This window comes from Canis aureus, chromosome 6, assembly GCF_053574225.1.
Source record: "Canis aureus isolate CA01 chromosome 6, VMU_Caureus_v.1.0, whole genome shotgun sequence".
Lineage (NCBI taxonomy): Eukaryota > Metazoa > Chordata > Mammalia > Carnivora > Canidae > Canis > Canis aureus.
The window spans coordinates 53,851,059-53,870,076 of NC_135616.1; the positions used below are offsets into that span (position 1 = coordinate 53,851,059).

The 19,018-nt window shown below is 41.3% G+C and overlaps 1 protein-coding gene across 2 annotated transcripts in view; it reads right to left on the minus strand.

Moving 5' to 3' along the window:
* VAMP4 (vesicle associated membrane protein 4) overlaps positions 1–19,018 on the minus strand; it is a 57,582-nt gene that overhangs the window by 31,125 nt on the left and 7,439 nt on the right. The window lies entirely within an intron of this gene.

Sequence of the window (19,018 nt, forward strand, 5' to 3'; positions counted from 1 at the left end):
GACAGATTTGGGACGAGGGCTGTTTTCCCCTACACCCTTTACTTCTTAACCTAAAATAACTAGGTCCAGACAGAGCCTTCAGGATTCGGATGGGAAGTCACCCTTGTATGGCCACTCCAGGGTTCTTTCACCCCCTCCTCCCCTTAGGCTTGGAGATTTAAATATGATACTCAAGTAGCTGAGAACAGTAATCCAAAACCATTCCAGATTTGTTTTTACTTTCTCTTGTTTCACTTATCCATTCCTCCCACACACGTCCCAGGCGGATTGTTTTACTCATTTTTTCCTCATCATTTGTATTACGCATCTTTATCACTTAATACTTATAGGTCCCTTGTCGGTCGTGTTTTAGTACATTTTTAAGTTGAAACACTATAACTAGTAGGAAAATGCCTTGCTAGGAGGACAAGGACTCTCCACTCAATTACCTGAAGTTGAATCACCTGTAAAGCTTTAAAATTGATGATAACGAGGGGATCCCTGGGTGGCTCCACGGTCTAGCGCCTGGCTTTGGCCCAGGGTGTGATCCTGGAGACCTGGGATTGAGTCCCACTTTGGGCTCCCTGCACGGAGCCTGCTTCTCCCTCTGCCTGTGTCTCCGTCTCTCTCCCTCTGTCTCTCATAAATAATTAAATAAATCTTTAAAAAAATAATTTGATTGTACCTTTAAAAAAAATGACGATAACGAGTCACTAACTTGAGATTCTGATTCAATTGGCTAGTCATGCTGAGTAACAGTGAAGCATGGGTAGTCAACTTAAGCTTCTGAAAGCCGGATGTTAGACTCGATATGCGAGACTACTACTCAGACCCAGGCTGACTTGGATAGAAACATCCCACCTAGGAGGGAAGCTTCTAATAGTTTCTCTACCAAGGCATGATGGTGAGACTGCTCCAAACTCCATAGAGGACCCGAAAGTTATTTTTTTTCTTCCACAGTTGATTTTGTATCTGTATATCTGCTTGTTATGGGGTGCTTCCCTGCGGTGGTGCCTTAGCCAATTAGAGCCTTGAGCAATTACAGCATTAGCCCTTTATATAAAGCTTAAGACAATATGATTATTGACCTGTAGGGGCATCTCACTGCATAGCTTCTATGACTTAATCCTTTTTTAAAGATTTATTTGAGAGCACGCACCCTTGAGTGGGGAGAGGGAGGGAATTTCAAGCAGACTCCCCTAGCCATGCTGGGAGCCAGCAGAGGTGGGGGATCAATCTCAGGACCCTGAGATCATGACCTAAATTGAAATCAAGAGTCAGATATTTAATGGACTGAGCCCCTGGGGTGCCCCTTTTTGGTTTTGTTTCAACCCTAATTCTTTAGTTCTACCAACCATTTTGGTATGATTGCTTAGGGGAGGGGTAGCGTTAGCCCCACTCCTTAATCACCTGAACAAAGTCCCTTCGACTATACCCAAGATACTAGAAAGCTTACAAATGTCATTTTACAGTTACTATGAATCATATACCACTAAGCTGAAAGAATACAAACAGCAGTGGATGTAGGGTCAGAACAGGGTTCCAGTCTCATCGACTTGGACTATTTGGTTGGTCCTCTAATTATAATTTCTTTCAACATCATACCTTTAGCCTTAACTGGGCCTGATAGCCTTCTATCCAGAGATCTTTTGTTTTACCCTCCTCTAATACTAAATCTCTGGGCTTCTGCTGAATTGGAGAAGGGATTCTGAGCATCTGATTCTTAAACTTTCTAATCATAGGGGAAGAGAGGAAAAAATAAGATGAAATCAGAGAGGGAGACAAATCATAGGAGACTCTTAATCATAGGAAACAGAGTTGCTGGAGGGGAGAGGAGTGGGAGGATGGGATAACTGGGTGATGGGCATTAAGGAGGGCACGTGATATAATGAGCACTGGGTGTTATATGAGACGGATGAATCACTGACCTCTACCTCTGAAACAATAATACATTTTATTTAACTAATTGAATTTAAATGAAAATTTAAAAAGATCTTTAAACTTTCTATCATTCCTCCTGTTTTGGGCTAACATTATGCTCAAGAGTTACCTAGCACTTCCAATTCCTGAGCCTTATGCAGGGTTTAGCTGTGTAAGTCAGGTTGCTTCATGGCCTGCTTAGGATTCTTGTTTCTCAAGTCTGCTAAAGTAACTCACTGATTCATCTAGTTCTCAGGTTTCAGTATTTTGTTGCTATTGTCTCTGTTCCGTAAGGCAGAAAAAAAAATACAAATCAATTAAAAGCATGTGAACAACTGTTCAACATCCAAGTGTAAAGTGTAAATCAAAATACCATTTTTCATCTATCAGTGACCAGGAAGGAAGGAGTTAAGCAGTAGATCTGCAATCCATTATTTCCCTTAGAGAGGAATAGTCCAAAGCAAGCAAGCATGTGATTCTTAGAAATATGGTTAATAACAGACTTGCTGGCAAACAAATTAGTACTTCCTAGTAGGAGAGTGCGTATCTGTAGAATTCCTTTTGCAGGATAGCCCCAGGCTGTGTCTGTTTTATAGTAAATAGAGCAGGAATCTGTAGAGTTGAGGTGCCTGACTGGAAAATATCATGTAAGGTATATAACTTAGCTTGTAATGGAGCTGTGTTTCATGATTGAGTTGGTTCCTTCTGTGTAAATGAGGTGACCACATACCTAATTTAGAAACCACATCTATTATCTTGGGCAGAGGTGCATCCAAAGCAGGAAGAAAGACCTGCGAAGCAGCACAGAGAGTCCTGGGCTTCTCCCTGTTTTGTCTGTGCCTCTTGGTTACTGGTGTCTTTGAAACTAGTGAAACTTGAAATTAGCTAAGATCTCTGATTTCTGAGTCTAATTTGAAACTTCCATCCTTTTGCTAGCTCAATGGCAAAGAGTGCTGGAGATATGTGCATGTGGTATTGTGGAGTGGGAGGCTAAGGAGGTGGGAAGAACAAGCTTTCTTAAACATTGTTGGTGGAAATATAAATTGGTACAAATTTTTTAAAGTTCAGGGTGACAACATATGTTAAAAATTTATACGAAGGGCAGCCCGGGTGGCTCAAAGGTTTAGCGCCACCTTCAGCCCAAGGTATGATCCTGAAGACCCAGGATTGAGTCCCGCATCAGGCTTCCAGCATGGCGCCTGTTTCTCCCTCTATGTCTCTGCCCCGCCCCCCACCTCTCTCTTATGAATAAATAAAATCTTAAAAAAATAATTTATACGAAGTCCATTTGACTTAACAATTCCACTTCTAAAATTTATCCCATATATAAACTTACACAAAATGTATAAAGGCATTTTCTAAGAATTTTCTTTAAAGGATTTTGTTAACAAGACTGGAAAAAAAAAAAACTTTAACTGTTCAGCAATAGGAAATAAGTTTGGTATATTTATTCAGTGGAACAGTATACAGCCACTAAAATGAAGTAGACCTACCTGCATTGACTTGGAGTATCTCTCTCTGTTATTGGGGAAAAAAGCAAGAAGAATATGTAGACTCTGCTTCCATGTGAGCATCACATAACAAAAACAAAAAACAAAAACCGAGAAGGGCTGGGAATTTAGTATGGAAGATGTTACAGACTGAATTGTGTCCTCCCCATCCCTCCCAATTCATATGTTGAAGCCCTGACCCACAATGCGACTGTATGTGAAGACTATAGGTTAAGTTTAAATGCAGTTGCTCATAAGGGTGAGGCCCTATTCGGATAGGGCTGGTATCCATTATGTGTGGCCACTATGAAAAAGTGGCTTTCTACAAGTCAGGGAGGTCCCACCAGAAACCAATCCTGATGGCACCCTGATCTTCGGACACCTAGCCTCTAGAACTGAGAAAATTTATATTGTTTAAGCCATCTGGTCTGTGGTATTTTGTTATAAGAACCCCAGCAGATTAATACAGAAAGGAAATCTTTCCTCCTTGTGTGGTATTTTGTACCACTTGAATATTTTACCATGTGTATCATTTTTTCAGTTAAAAAAAATACAGTAGAGATTCTCTTTCCCACTGAAATTGGGACTAGTTATTGGTTGGTTAATTTATAAAGTTGGTTAAAGTGGTAAAGATCATTTTAAAAGGCAGTGAGTGTCTTTATTATAATTGCACTGTTTAAACTGTTTACAATTTTCAGTTTCACTTTTTTCAAAGTACAATAAGAACGTTAAAAAGACACCTTTGAAGAAGTTTGAGTCCCAAGTCAGTCTATATTTTGTACAATTTTTCCCCTAAAGTTTTACAAATTTTTCTTACCTACATCGAATTCTACACTAACTTCAGTTTACCTTCAATTTAGTTTTCATAAAGACAACTTTCTATTTGTATTTCATTAGTTTGAATATTAAACTCCGTAAGTATAGTAAGAGATATAAATATTTATGTTACACAAATACAAATTGATTCTAGGGGCACCTGGCTGGCTCAGCTGCAATTCCTGATCTCAAGGTTGTAAGTTCAAGCCCCACGAAGGGCATAGAGTTTACTTAAAAAAATACAAATTGACGCTTGATAAGCATATAGCTCAACTGTTTTGGTGAGGAAGTACACAGTTGTATCATTTAACTAACCTATTAGCCCCTTGTGCTCAGTCTCATATTGTGTAAATATAGTTAAGTAACTTATTTTTGATTTTGAAAGAATCTCAGACTTACGAATAAGCACAAAAAACTCTTGCAAATCCTTTATCCAGATTCACTGATTATTAATTTTTTTTTCCTAATGCCAATCTCAACTCCTAATTGAATTTCATGACTCACAACATGAATAATACAGACATAGTTCAGGCCAGTCTTCCTCCAAACTGCTGAAGAAACAGGGCCAGAGTGTATATGACTTAACTCAAGGGGGTTTACACTTCATTTGTTTTATTCTCTCTAACTATAGATCTTCTCCCACCTCTTGCCTCACCCAATTATATGAGTTATAGACATTGTGCCTCTTTATCCCTCAATACTTCAATGGGTATTTCCTAAGAACAGAATATTTCTTTTCATAACTACAATTCAATTAAAAAAATTTAACATTGATACAATATTATTTTCTAATAAAGCATCCACTTGATGTGGGACTCATCCCAGGACCCCAGGATCACAACCTGAGCTGAACGCAGATGTTCAAGCAGTGAGCCACCCAGGTGCCCCTGGAGTCTGGTTATTTAAGGCAGATTCTATTGTAGTTTTATTTTTTGTTAAAAATATGCAATAAGGGATCCCTGGGTAGCGCAGTGGTTTAGCGCCTGCCTTTGGCCCAGGGCGCGATCCTGGAGACCCAGGATCGAATCCCACGTCGGGCTCCCGATGCATGGAGCCTGCTTCTCCCTCTGCCTGTGTTTCTGCCTCTCTCTCTCTCTGTGTGTGACTATCATAAATAAATAAAAATTAAAAAAAAAAAAGAAATGTTTAAAAAAAAATATGCAATAAAATGGGAATGTCCTCTGTGCTTCCCTCATGGAATTTTAGATGTGACATTTTAAGACAGACACACAGAGATGCTTTTTTCCTCTCCTCTTATTTATTGATATGACCTGTAAGAATTTTATCTTTGAGAAATTGCCTCCTTCAAAGATGGCAACAACAGAGAAGCCTATGCAGGAATATGCTCTAATTGTGTTATAAATTCATTTACAACTTCTCTGAAAGTTAAAAATGGCTATCATTGGGCAGCCCTGGTGGCTCAGCGGTTTAGCGCCGCCTTCAGCCCAGGGCATGATCCTGGAGACCCAGGATCAAGTCCTACGTCAGGCTCCCTGCATGGAGCCTGCTTCTTTCTCCCTCTGCCTGTATCTCTGCCTCTCTCTCTCTCTCTCTCTCTCTGTGTCTCTAATAAATAAATAAAAAAATCTTTTAAAAAAAATGGCTATCATTTATTAAATGCCTACTTTTATTTATTTTATATATATATATTTTAAGATTTTATTTATTTATTCATGAGAGAGAGAGAGAGAGGCAGAGACACAGGCAGAGGAAGAAGCAGGCTCCATGCAGGAAGCCTGATGACGGACTTGATCCCGGGTCTCCAGGTTCACCACCTGAGCCCAAGGCAGATGCTTAACCACTGAGCAACCCAGATGCCCCTACTTTTATTTATTTAAAGATTTTCTTTATTTGAGACATAGAAAGCACATATGAATGGGGGGGGGGGGGAAGGGAGAGGGAGAATCTCAAGCAACTCCCCACTAAGTGTGGAGCCTGACACAGGGCTCATCCCACAACCCTAAGATCACAACCTGAGCAAAACAAAGGATCAGATGCTTAACCAACTAAGCCACCACAAGGTGCCCCTAAATGCCTACTTTTAAAAGCACTATGCTTAATGATTAGCATGTTATTTCTGCAAAACAACACTCTGGTAACAAGTGTCATTTTCCTCATTTTACTATGTGGAAACCAAAGTTCTTTTTTTTATTTTATTTTTATTTTTTTTTTGAAACCAAAGTTCTGAGATGAATTGTGTAACCTGTTGAAGGCTAAATAGTTAAGCTGAGCACATTAGTAAATACTGCAGGGCTGCAAGTTTAAGGTAAAATCAATATTTTATCAAAATGGGCTGCATGATTTGCCCTTATAATAGAAATTAGGCAGTTTCTTTCAGCATTCCCAGGGCATGGGAATCCTCAGCTTCAACTACATCTCTATGAAGAAGAATCCAAGGAAAAGCGTATGTAAGGAAAAGGGCACTTAAGAGAGTGGGGTTTACAGGATGAGGAAAACAGCCAATAAGAAGTGGTCAGAGTGGGGCATTTGGCTGACTCTGTCAGAACAAGTGACTCTGGATCTTGAAGTGGTAAGTTCAAGACCCACATTGGGATAGTTTACTTAAAAAAAAAAAAAAAAGATTTTTTTTTTAAAGCGGACAGAGCAGTAGACATAACAATGAAGACAGCAGTATTAAAGAAAGAGGAATGGTTATTAACATCAAAAACTTCAGAGGTATGTGGCTGGCTCCATCAGAAGAGCATTTGACTCTTAATCTTGGGGTCATGAGTTGGAGCCAAATGTTGAGTATAGAGATTACTAAAAAATAACTTAAAAAAAACTTTTAACTCTTTAAAAATAGTAATTAAAAAAAAAAAAACTACAGAGAAATTGGTGGGGGTGGAGGAAGGTGGGAATGAAGGCTAGAAAAAGCCATTAGATCTGTTGCCTCACAGACCATTATTGATCTTCAAGTAGTATTTCAGTAACATTATGGACGTGGGATCCATACTGTAAGAGTTATTTTTTAGTGGAATTGCAGATTATAGATTCCACTTTACAAATAAATAAAAATAAAAAAAAATAAAAATCTCTGCATAGAGCCTACTTCTCCCTCTGTCTGTGTCTGTGCCTCTCATGAGCAAATAAATAAAATAATAAAAAATAAAGGAATTTAATTGTAAAAGGAAATGACACATTAAGTTGCAGTTTGAGCACAAGTAAGATCAAGGTACTATCAGAAATAATCAAGTACACTTAGGAATGGGAAGTAAGGAGCCAGGATGAGACACTGAAATGCAAATCAAAAAAGAAACAAGGATGGGTGATATCCCTGCAGAAGTATGAGGATCAGGGTTGGGAGGGCACCAGAGATGAGTTCTGTGCAGGATGGACAGAATCCTTTTTTTGGAGGCAAGACAAAAGGAAGTGACTGATGATATAGAGCGATTTTAAAGTGGAAAAGAGAGAAATTAGGGAAATTCACAAGATAACCTCAAAATGGTCAGTAAAATCCAAGCAAGGTTTTGTGTGTTTTTTTTGTTTGTTTGTTTTGTTTTAGGATTTTATCTTTTTGAGAGAGCATGAGCAGGGGGAGAAGCAGAGTCCCCAATGAGCAGGCAGCCCAATGTGGGGCTCAATGCCAGGACCCCAGGATCCTGACCTGAGCCGAAGGCAAACATTTAACCAATTGAGCCACCCAAGGGCCCATTAAGCAAGGTCTTACTTAGGTGAAGGGTCAAGGGAGCAGTGCTAGAGTTGGGAGTATAAAGAAAATGAGGAAGGTTTGGAACGTGGCAACACACTGAACAAAAAGATGGCTCAGCAGCTGAGAAGATCCAGGCTAGAATCATGATTTTGACTGCTCCTTTAAATCAAGGATGTGGTCTTAGATTCCTTTATATCCTCCATCATACCTTGCACACAATAAATGTATTGACTAGATCATGCTTGTTAAAGCTTGCTTTTGAATGAGCAGAAAAGACAAAAGAAAGAAAATAAGAGAAGTGATAGTAAGAGAAAAGGTTTTAGCCTTTCCAGGGCATGGGAATCCTGGAAGCACTCTGCTTGCCTAATGACCTTCAACTTACTTACTTTCAATACTGGTTTCATTTCCCAGGCAGCAAAAGAGGAGGACTAATCTCTCCCTCCTTATTGTCTCTAAGATTATCACAAGCTCTTAGTAAAATAGTATTTACACATTCTTTTGGTCACCTTATAAACAATATAGAATTCTTCCATTTTTATAGATTTGCTTTTCTCTGAACAGCTTCATTATTATTACAGATTGACTTGCAAGAGTTTGGCCTATTTGGCATTGATTTTCTTTTGGCATTTCAAGATAACAGGAGGGGTAAAAAGAATATGAGCAGTGGAAATTTGTGACCTATAAAAATAAAATGAAATTAAAGGAAATAGCTTGATTATTTTAGACCTCAGTCAGTACCATTGCCTTTAAATATTTAAATAAATATTTATTTTGGGATTCCACAGTCATTTCAGCTCAGCACTATATCTGAGGTTGCATTTGAATTTCATAATGCATTTCTTGGAGACACTTTATCCTTGTATCTTACTTTATCCGATCTTCTCTATGCTGTGGTAGACTGCTTGTCTATTTTTAACATTAATAATATATCAGTTTTCCTTCTGGCCTTGGTTATGTTGTTTTGAGTTTACTAAGCATCCAAGTCTCCCCACAGAAGGGAAAAAAAAAAAAGAATTAACCAAAAAAAATTCACAGCATCTTCTCTGTGACTCTAAATTCATATCAGCTTAGATTGTATCTTTAAGGTTAATTAAGCAGGCCCAGGTCTGAAACACAGCATGAGATTATAGGATATCTGTCTGGCATCAAACCCAATGATAACCATCTCTATGGAATGATTTTAAGAAATTTTTTTGGCAATCACTGAACCACCCCTGCCATCCTTTATAGACAGAATAACAAGTTTTCCAATTATTTTCTAAAATGTCGTGATAGTAAACTTAAAAACATACCTGTGCTTAGAATTATTCTGGAGAATTCCTGAGAAATTATTCTCAAAAATAGAATTCATCTTTATGTTCTAGAACCTATTTACTTCAACACAGAACTTACACCTTTTTTTTTTTTTTTTTTTAAAGCTTTATTTATGTAATCTCTACACCTAACATGGGGCTCAAACTCATGACCCTGAGATTAAAAGCAACATACTCTTCCAACGGAGTCAGCCAGGTGCCCCAAGAGAATAGTTGTTTTTTTTGTTTTTTGTTTTTTTTTGTTTTTTTTTAAGATTTTCTTCATTTATTCATGAGAGACCCAGAGAGAGGCAGAGACCTAGGCAGAGGGAGAAGCAGGCTCCCCCACGGTGAGCCCTGATGTGGGACTTGATCCTGGTATCCTGGGCAAATGTTCAACTGCTGAGCCACCCAGGTGTCCCCTGAGAGAATACTCTTGAAGACAAATGTATGAACTTACATTTTAAAATCTTGGTTTTTTTAAATGTGCATACAAATCCTTTGAGTCCACACTAGATCTTAAGGTTGTGGCACCGACAATAGGGCTCCAGGGATGCAACTAAGGCATGTCCTGAGTCAACATCAGCATTCATGTGCACAGACACATCTCCCCATCTGCTTCCTGATTTCCTAGGCTACTCTTAACTTCAGTTATTGGATTTTTGGTTCCAGAATTTCCATAAAAAAACAGATTCTAATTCTCTGGTGAAATTATCCATGTTTCATCTATTTTTTTGAACATTTTAATCAGAGTCCTTGTCTTTTACCTAATCCTGGATTACCCTATGGGCTGGCTTCTATTGTCTACTTTTCTCTTGGTTTTTGGTCATAAAACTCATATTAAAAATTAACTATAAATTATTGTGTAAGAAATACTGATTGTATCTGTGATAGTATCCTTCTTGAAAGAAGATTCACTCTCATCTCTGCTGATAAAGATGAGAAGCAAAAGCCTCTGAAAAACAGTTGTTTTATCATTTCGGCCTCCTACCCCAAAATAGTTTTAGAATTCAGTAACATTTTGAGGAGAAAACTATCTGAGTCCCCCAACTCCCCACTATTTCCCTTATTTCTGAGATCCTGGCCCTTTAAGACTGCAGTTTTGTCTTTCCAGTCCTTGGAGACCCAAAGGCAGTATAACTGGTTTGACTGATTATCTTGTTCCCCAACAATGGTCCTTGGCCTAGGCAAAGGCCAGCTGCTCAAAGATCTTTCCTTGTACCCAGAATGCCTCCAGGGAAAAAGCAGCTGGAAGAGGTCAGCTCATCTTTTTGCAGTTCCTTCTCTGGAATCTTGGCCCTTCCAGTTTTACTGCTTCACTTAAACAGTTCTCTGATTGCTTTAAGAGATGTTTCTGGCTTTTCTATTTATTTTTAGAGGGAGCAATGGTCTGTGTCCATTTACTCCATCATACCTGAAAGTGGAACTATATATAAGCCACTCTTAAAAGTACTGTAAAGGGATAAACTCATTTGCCAGTGATTATGCAAGAAAATAGAGGGTTTTCTAAAAGAGTTTCCTAGGTCCTCTCAGATACACTTTGGTAATCAGAACTCATTACTCTTCATAGGCTCTGACCCGAGGGTGAGCAAGCGTGAGAAGAGGATCCTGGTTTCTTTTGGCAATGAAGGCACATTTAATCAGAGATACTTGAATGAGCTCCCCCTTTGCCATATATTACAGATTCAGTTGAAAAATAAAGAAGAATCTACTTTTACTTTTTATTTACATATATGTATGTATATATATGCTGTATCTAAACCTTTATATGTGTGATATATACACATTTATTATTCCTATTTTCCTTTATTAGAGTTGTGAATAATTTTTTCATTTATAATCTTTTTCTTTTTTAAGCAAAGAAGATTCTGCATTACTGCTCACATCGTTTCAAAGCTTAAGACACAATCCATGAAAAGTTGAGTCACACTTCACTGAGCTGAAGTGATAACACAAATCATAGCTCTCTGCTTTACATGCTATGGGCACAAGTATATATGGGCAGTTGTTTAAAAGGAATGGGATGATTTCATCATCATGAAGATGCCATGTGCATCTTCAATAGATATATTTTAAACTTTCTTCAGAGCATGAAAACTTGAAGTGAAATAATAAATCTTTCTTCTTTTTTTTTTTTTATAATAAATCTTTCTCTAACAATATTGTTTTTAAAAGAATGTTGTCAGGTCTTCTCTAAGGACCATGCCGGCCTTTCTGGTTTATTCTTTAGGTAGATTCAAGACAGTATCAAAAGTATAGTAAAAATTGTCACGAACATGAAGAAACCTTCACAACACTCCTGTTCAGGGACGAGCATTGTGTACCAAGAACCTCTGCCAGTCTGGTGAAGTCTAGGTGAATAACATTTCTAAATGCATCAAAATAAAATATACAGAACTGCAAAGGAAGGCAACTTACAATGTTATAAAGTATTTTAAAAACAAGATACCACTAAGATATGTGCTTTTATTAACTCATTAAATAACAAAATCTAATGTTAGACCTAACATCTACCAAGATTTTGAATTAGTAAGGAGTGTAAACAATATTTCAAGGTTATCTATAAGTGCAATGTGATACAAAAATCTTAGTGATTCCAATTGGTAATAAAATCACAGGTACAGCTACTACTACTGACGGTTTTTTTTTTTTTTTTTTTTTTTGTGGAGAGGGGTCTCCATTTATATTTGAAGGAAATGCTAAATTTCTGCTAGAATTTAGTGAAGATAAAGATGTAATTTTTTTTCCCATCCAAGTTCACAGACCCTCTGAATTCTAACCACAGGTCCTCAATAGTCCCCAGATTTGGAACTCCTGCTTTAAGCATTCCATCCTCTTCTATAAGGCATGGATAGCCCCAAGGGTACTGGAAGTTCTGAGCAAAGAATAAACAACTACTTCTGTACCAATCTGTCCCAGGCATGGAAGGTCCTGCTTGTTGGTAAGGTTGCTCTTACTAACTAGAACACTGGTATTTTGCTTACTAACATGCACATAAGCTCTGCTTTGCAAAGGACCCTTGTACCATTTCTGAGAATTGTGGAGTTGGATTGGACTTGAAAGGTTATCCAGTACAATAAAAATGTCTGTTCCTAAAACTAGAGTTCTTATTATGTGCCAGGTCCTCTGCCATATATGTTACTGCACCTGATTCTCATAGCAACACTATGAGGCAAATGTTATTATTCCCAGTTTACGCAGACTCATTTGTTCACTCACAATAAAGTATACTAGACATTTATTGTATATCTCTTACTAAACTAGATGTTTGCCTTAAACATAAGCATAGTTACTGTCTTCAGACTTTATAATACAGCTGGATGGGGCACCTGGGCGGGCTCAGTGGTTGAGCATCTGCCTTCAGCTCAGGTCGTGATACTGGGTCCTGGGATTGAGTCCCACACTGGGCTCCCACACAGGGAGCCTGCTTCTCCCTCTGCCTGTGTCTCTGCCTCTCTCATGAATAAAGTCTTAAAAAAAATACAGCAGGAAAGAAAGGCAGATATATGTTGTTCAGAAAAGAACAAACAAATGGCTGAGAATGAGATTCAAGGCGAACCTATCTGAAAAGATGGGGTTGTCAGAATCTAGGATGTCTCTGGGGAGGTAATATTTAGGCTAAAATCAGAAGTATAAAAGGAAACAGTCATGAAAAAAAGCAAGAGAAAGAGTATTCCAGGCCAGAAGAACAGCAGAATAAAGGCTGTTAGGCACAGGAAAGTTTAGCATTTTAAAAATATGTATTTTTAAATTTCCTGATTTTTTATTATTTATTTTTAGTTTTTAAAGATTTATTTATTCATGAGATACACACAGAGAGAGAGTGAGGTAGAGACATAGGCAGAGGGAGAAGCAGGCTCCATGCAGGGAGCCTGATGTGGGACTCGACCCCAGGACTCCAGGATCACTCCCTGAGCAGAAGGCAGGCGCCAAACAGCTCAGCTACCCAGGGATCCCTATTTTTAAAAGATTTTTTAAGTAAACTCTGCATCCAGTGTGGGGCTCAAACTCACAACCCTGGGATCAAGAGTCGCATGCTCTACCCACTGAGCCAGCCAGGTACCCTCCGTCTTAACCATTTTAAAGTGCATAATTCACTCATGTTGGCAATATCCATATTACTGTGCAACAGATCTCTAGAGCTTTTTCATATAAAACTGAAACCCCTTAGCTACTGAACAACTCCCATTTTACCCTCTCCCAAAACCTGGGCAATGACAACTCCACTTTCTATTCCTATGACCTTGACTACTTCGGATACCCCATACAAGTGGAATCATATGGTATTTGTCTTTTTGTGACTGGCATTTCACTTAGCACAATATCGTCAAAGATTATCCCTGTTGTACCGTATGTATGTCAAGATCTCATTCTTTTTAAAGAATTTAAAAAAAAATAAAGGTTGATTAGCATTCTACTATATGTATAGACTGCATTTTCGTTATGCATTCATCCATCAGCGTTTTTTTGGCCTGCCCCACCTCTTAGCTATTGCGAATAGTACTGCTATGAACATCGGTGTGCAAATACCTCTTTGAGGTACTGCTTTCAATTCTTTAGGCTATATACCCAGAAATGGGACCTTGATTATAGGGTAATTCTATCATTAATTTTTTGAGGAACCCCTATTGTTTTCCATAGTGGTTGCCACATTTTATGTTCCCACCAATAGTGTGCAAGAGTTCTGAATTATCAACATCTTTGAAAACCCTTATAAGGGATCCAGCTTCCTAAGGCCTGCTACAGGGGTGCTTGCAACATATGCACATGAAGTGCAGTTCAGAGGTGATAGGAATCTGGAAGAGGGCAAGGCTCTGAAGAGCCAGGTCATGGGAGCAGGGCAGTGGGGGCAGAGGCAGATGAAGGTGGGGAGGGAGAAGTCAATACATATGTCTAACCTCTAGCGGTAACCTGCTCAATGGTAATATTCCCTCCTGAAGGCAAAGGTCCAGAGTACTCAACTGCCTTCCTACGAAGGGGCTGGGGAGACTTGCAGAGGTACCCTTCAAGAGGAGAAACCCAGGGATCCCTGGGTGGCGCAGCAGTTTGGCGCCTGCCTTTGGCCCAGGGCGCGATCCTGGAGACCCGGGATTGAAACCCACGCCGGGCTCCCGGTGCATGGAGCCTGCTTCTCCCTCTGCCTGTGTCTCTGCCTCTCTCTCTCTCTCTCTGTGACTATCATAAATTTAAAAAAAAAAAAAAAAAAGAGGAGAAACCCAAGACTCAATCAAGCAGCAAGTCAAAATGGAGACTGATTTAAATTGGTGACAGTCAGTCCCCATTTGGACTTGCTGAATTGGATTCTAGGCTTCACCAATAATTAGGGCTATTAGGTGTCTCTAATTAGAGTATACTCTGGCCAGCCGCCCTCTCCCCACCTTGGCAAAGCAGCCCAGATTCTTCCAGCCTGCCTTTAGGGGATATTCCTCATAGGGAATGTAGGGCCCACAATTCAGCATGCACCTTGAACCCTAAGGAGCCTATACTGTTACTTGACCTCTCTGTACACTTGTCCTGTTCCAGGTACCTGGCTATCCTGAACTCTGTACCTCCACAGAAGGAACTCAGTCAGCCACCTATGGGCATCTGGGGCCCTCAAGGCCTGTGGAGCAAGGGGCAATCCTCAACATCTGCATTCCTTCAAATGTGGATGAAACCCACCCCACTCCCAAAATCGCTGTGAGGCAGAAGCTGAAATGAGCTACAGTTTCCATGTGGACTGGTTGTGAGATTGGGTCCCGGGTTTCTCTAAACAATCAAGGTTCCCAGGCGTCTCTTCTTGGAGCATACAATGGCCAGTGTGCCTAAATCAGATCCAGGCAGTCCAGATTCCTCTACCTCTGCCTTCAGGGGAATTAAGCACATTTGCTTAGATTAAGGCACAGAATTAGGAAGATTCCAGGTACCCCTGAGAGCCCCATCTTGCCACCCAGCCTTGTCTGACATTGTCCTTTCCCAGATCCCTGGTTCCCCTGACCTGTGCCATCTGTGCATGCACAGTCCTCCCTCTGTCAGCAGGTCTTTGTCTGCCAGGGGAGCTCAGACTGGATGGCAACTCAAGGTGGAGGAGGCCCACAGCTCAAAAATCTTTATAAGGTGGCAGCTTTAAAGTGCTGACAATAAGTTCCCACTTGGACTGGCTGCCTGGTGAAGTCCCAGGCTTCTCCAGCAATCAAGGCTCCCAAGGGGTCTCTTACTGGAGGATACCCTGGCCATTTATCTAGTCTTGATCTGGCAAAACCATCATGACTCCTCCAGTGGAATATGGACATTTGTATAGGTTAAGGTTTTAGAATTAGGCAGATAACCTTGTATCCCCAAGAGCCTGCTCCTGTGAATCAGTCTCAGGGTGGGGGGAGCCCAGCCCCCTAAAATTACTCTGAAGCGGCCACTGGGCATGGACCTGGACAGGCTGGTTCACATAACAGACTCTGGAGACAGGCCTTTGCCTAATAGCTAGCCCTTCCTGCCAAATGTCCACATTCCCCCAAACTGGAGTGTATTAGACTGCCTTGTCAGGTTGTGTCAGACTGTTGTTGTCTGGTGCATTCGCCAATAAGAGACCCCAGGGGAAGTCTGGCTATGGTTAGAGCAAGGTCTTGAAGATCAAAGCATATACATAATCACAAGCCCTGAGTTACCCAATGAGGAATTTCCTCTGATAGTAGAGCTCAAGGTCACCCAACTGACTTGCTAGGAAAGGGCCATTAAGAAGAGACACCTGGCAGCCCTGAAAGCTAGAAAAGCCTAGCCCAATCAGGCAGCAAGTCTAATGAGGACTGAATGCTACCTGTTTGCAGCTGCTAACTCAGAGTGATTTTTCAGAATGTAGGCTCTCTTCATTTAGGTAGCCAGGCAGTTGGTTGGGGCCTGGACCTAGCTTCCCCAGTGTGGAGAATTCTAGCTGCCCAAGGCCTGCTGAAGGGGTATGTACTGCACATGTGGGTGCAGAGCATTTAAGGATGCCAGGGATCTTGACCAGAGTAAGAGCCTGAAAAGGTGAGATCATAGGATCAAGCTCTTATGGAGTAAGGTTTGGGCATAACTGCAAGCCTACACAAATATACATATTCCTCATGAAGGCAGAGGTGGATACTGGACTATCTTGCCAGAGTGGGCTGGGCAGGTAGCTCACGTATCCTCCAATAAGAGATACCTGAAAGCCCTGGTTGCAAAAGAAGCCCAGGACTGGATCAAGAGGAAGTCCAAATGGGGACTGACTATTGCCAATTTGCAGCTGCTGCCTCAGTGATTTCTGGGGGTGGGGTCCCTCCAAACTGGAAGCATGCAGGTGGCCCCTAGTTCCCCAGGTCAGCCTTAGCCACCCACAGCCTGCTATAGGGGTGTGTACTGTGTATACATATGCTGAGGACTACATATGTTGTCAGCTTTCTGGACTGTAACATGGGGCAAGAGGCTGACACAAGTGTAGATGTGTAAAGAACAAAGAATGAGCTTAATTTTAAGTCTCAAGCTATACAAATACACATATTGCCCCTAAAGACAGAATTAAAGCATACTGCATTCCTTTTGTCAGTATGGGCTGGTGTCTGGCAGGTGTGACACTTGGGAATGTCCTAGTATGAGACATTTGGGAGTCCTGCTTGCTAGAGAAGCCAGAGCCTGATCAGGTATCAAGTGCAAATGGGGACTATCAGCAATCTGTTGCCTCAGTGTGATTACTAGGGGATGGACTCCTTCCTTCCTGAAGGCTATGCAGCTGGTTGGATCTGGTCCTAGCTCTCTTTGATTCTAGGGCCCTACTGTCCAAAGCGTGCTGAATGTGTGCATAGGGCACATCCATATGCAATGCTATTCAGGGAAGCCAGGGATCTGCAACAGGATGAGGGTCTGGAAACAGAGCACAGGAGCAAACTTTTAGAGGACAAGGTTGATGCCTAACTGAAAGTCCTACAAGCCCAATGAGGAATAACCTAAAGGTTATTCAAATGGCCTGCCATGGAGTGCCTAAGCAGTCTGGCCAGGATATCCTCCAGTAAGAGACACCTGGGATCCCAGGAGGCAGCCAGTCTATGGGGGCCTGTTTCCCATTTGCAGCTGCTCCCGAAGAAGGGTTTGGTGTGGGTGGGTTTCCTCCATGCAGAAGGCTATGTAGTAGTTGGACTTGACCAGAGATCCACAAGACAGGCTGACAGTGTGGGCAGCATGTCCATGGGCCAAGCAGGTCAGGGCAGCCAGAAACCTGGAATGGATCAAGTGCTGAAGAGGCCAGGTCACAGGACCAGGCTCCTTGAGGTACAAATATCAGCCTAATCACAAAGCCTCATCTACACATTGTGGGATGTCCCCCCTGATGGCAGAGCTGGAGTTTTTTCAACTGTCTCATGACAGAGAGGCATGAACAGGAAGAACAGGGTATCCTCCATTAAGAGACACCCGGGAGTCTAAGTTCTTAGAGAAGCCTGGGGTCCCCTCAAAAAGCAACTCCACAGGGAGTCTGCTTTACACTCATTTCAGCAGCTACCTCAGAGATTTTCAGTGTGTGGGCTCCCTTCCTTGCAGTAATGCAGATGGCTCTGGATGGGCCCTCGACCCACATCTCTTAAGGGTCACTGCTGCCTAATATACATGCTATGCATGTGTCAGAACCAAAGGTTGAGGTAGCCAGGAACCTAGAACAGGGTAAGGGTCCAAAAGACCAAGTTGTAGGAAAGGACTCTTGGGGTTATGAGGTATCTGCCTAATTTCAACCTAACCTATACAAATGTGCATACCACCATCGAAAGGCAGAGCTAGAGTAATCTGGACTGTCTTGTCAGGGCTGAATCTGATGGGTTATTGGGGGGTATCCTCCAATAGAAGACACCTGAGAACGCTGACTGCCATAGAAGCCAGGGACTCTAGCAGACAGTCTATGCAGGGACTGAGAGCCACCCTTTTCAGCAACTGCCTCCACATAATTTTCAGTGGATGGGTTCACTTCAGTGCAGGTGGTTGCAGATGGGCCCTAGCTCTATAGGCCTGGAGAGTTCCAGCTGCCATAGGGCAGCAAACAGGGTATGTATTTAGCATGCACAAGTTGCTTAAGTCAGGGAAGCCAGAAACCTGGGACAGACTAAGTGCCGTGAAAGGACAGGACACAGGTTGGGCTAACAGGGGCACATGGCATCTGCCTATCACAGTTTAACCTACACAAATGAGTACCATACTCCTAAAAGTAAAACTGGAGGAATATAGTCACGGGATCAAGTTCCACATCAGGCTCCCTATGTGGAGCCTGCTTCTCCCTCTGCCTGTGTCTCTGCCCCTCTCTCTGTGACTCTCATGAAAAAAATAAATAAAATCTGACTTCCTTGTCAAGACAAGATGGCCTGGGTAACCTTCAATAACAGATATCCAGGAGCCCTGCTTGCTGGAGGATCCTGGGATACCATCAGACAGTAAATATAAATGGGACTATTACCAGTTTAAAGATCCACTGCTAAAATATTTTGGGTGAGAGATTGCTTCACCCTGATGACATTCAGGTGGTTGAGATCTGGCCAAAGCTCCAAAGGCCTGGAGTAGCCAGACAGCCCAAGGCCAGCTGTCAGAGTATAGTACAAACTCAGGATAGGGAAAGACCTAAAACAAGGCAAGTGTCTGGTGAGCAAGGTTGAAGAATGAAGAAGGCTATTTGGAGATACTGGCATTTGCTCTATCCCAGGCCATTACAATGTCAAAAAATGTAAACATTCCCCTTGAAGATAAAGCAGGAAAACTCTAAACTCTATGTCAGGGCTGTGTCTGGTGAGATGACCTGGGTATCTTCCAAAAGGACACATCAAAGAGCACAGATTACCAAAGAGGCAGGAAACCTAATCATGCAGTCAGTCCAAACATGAACCAAATGTTTCAAGTTTAAAGTGGAT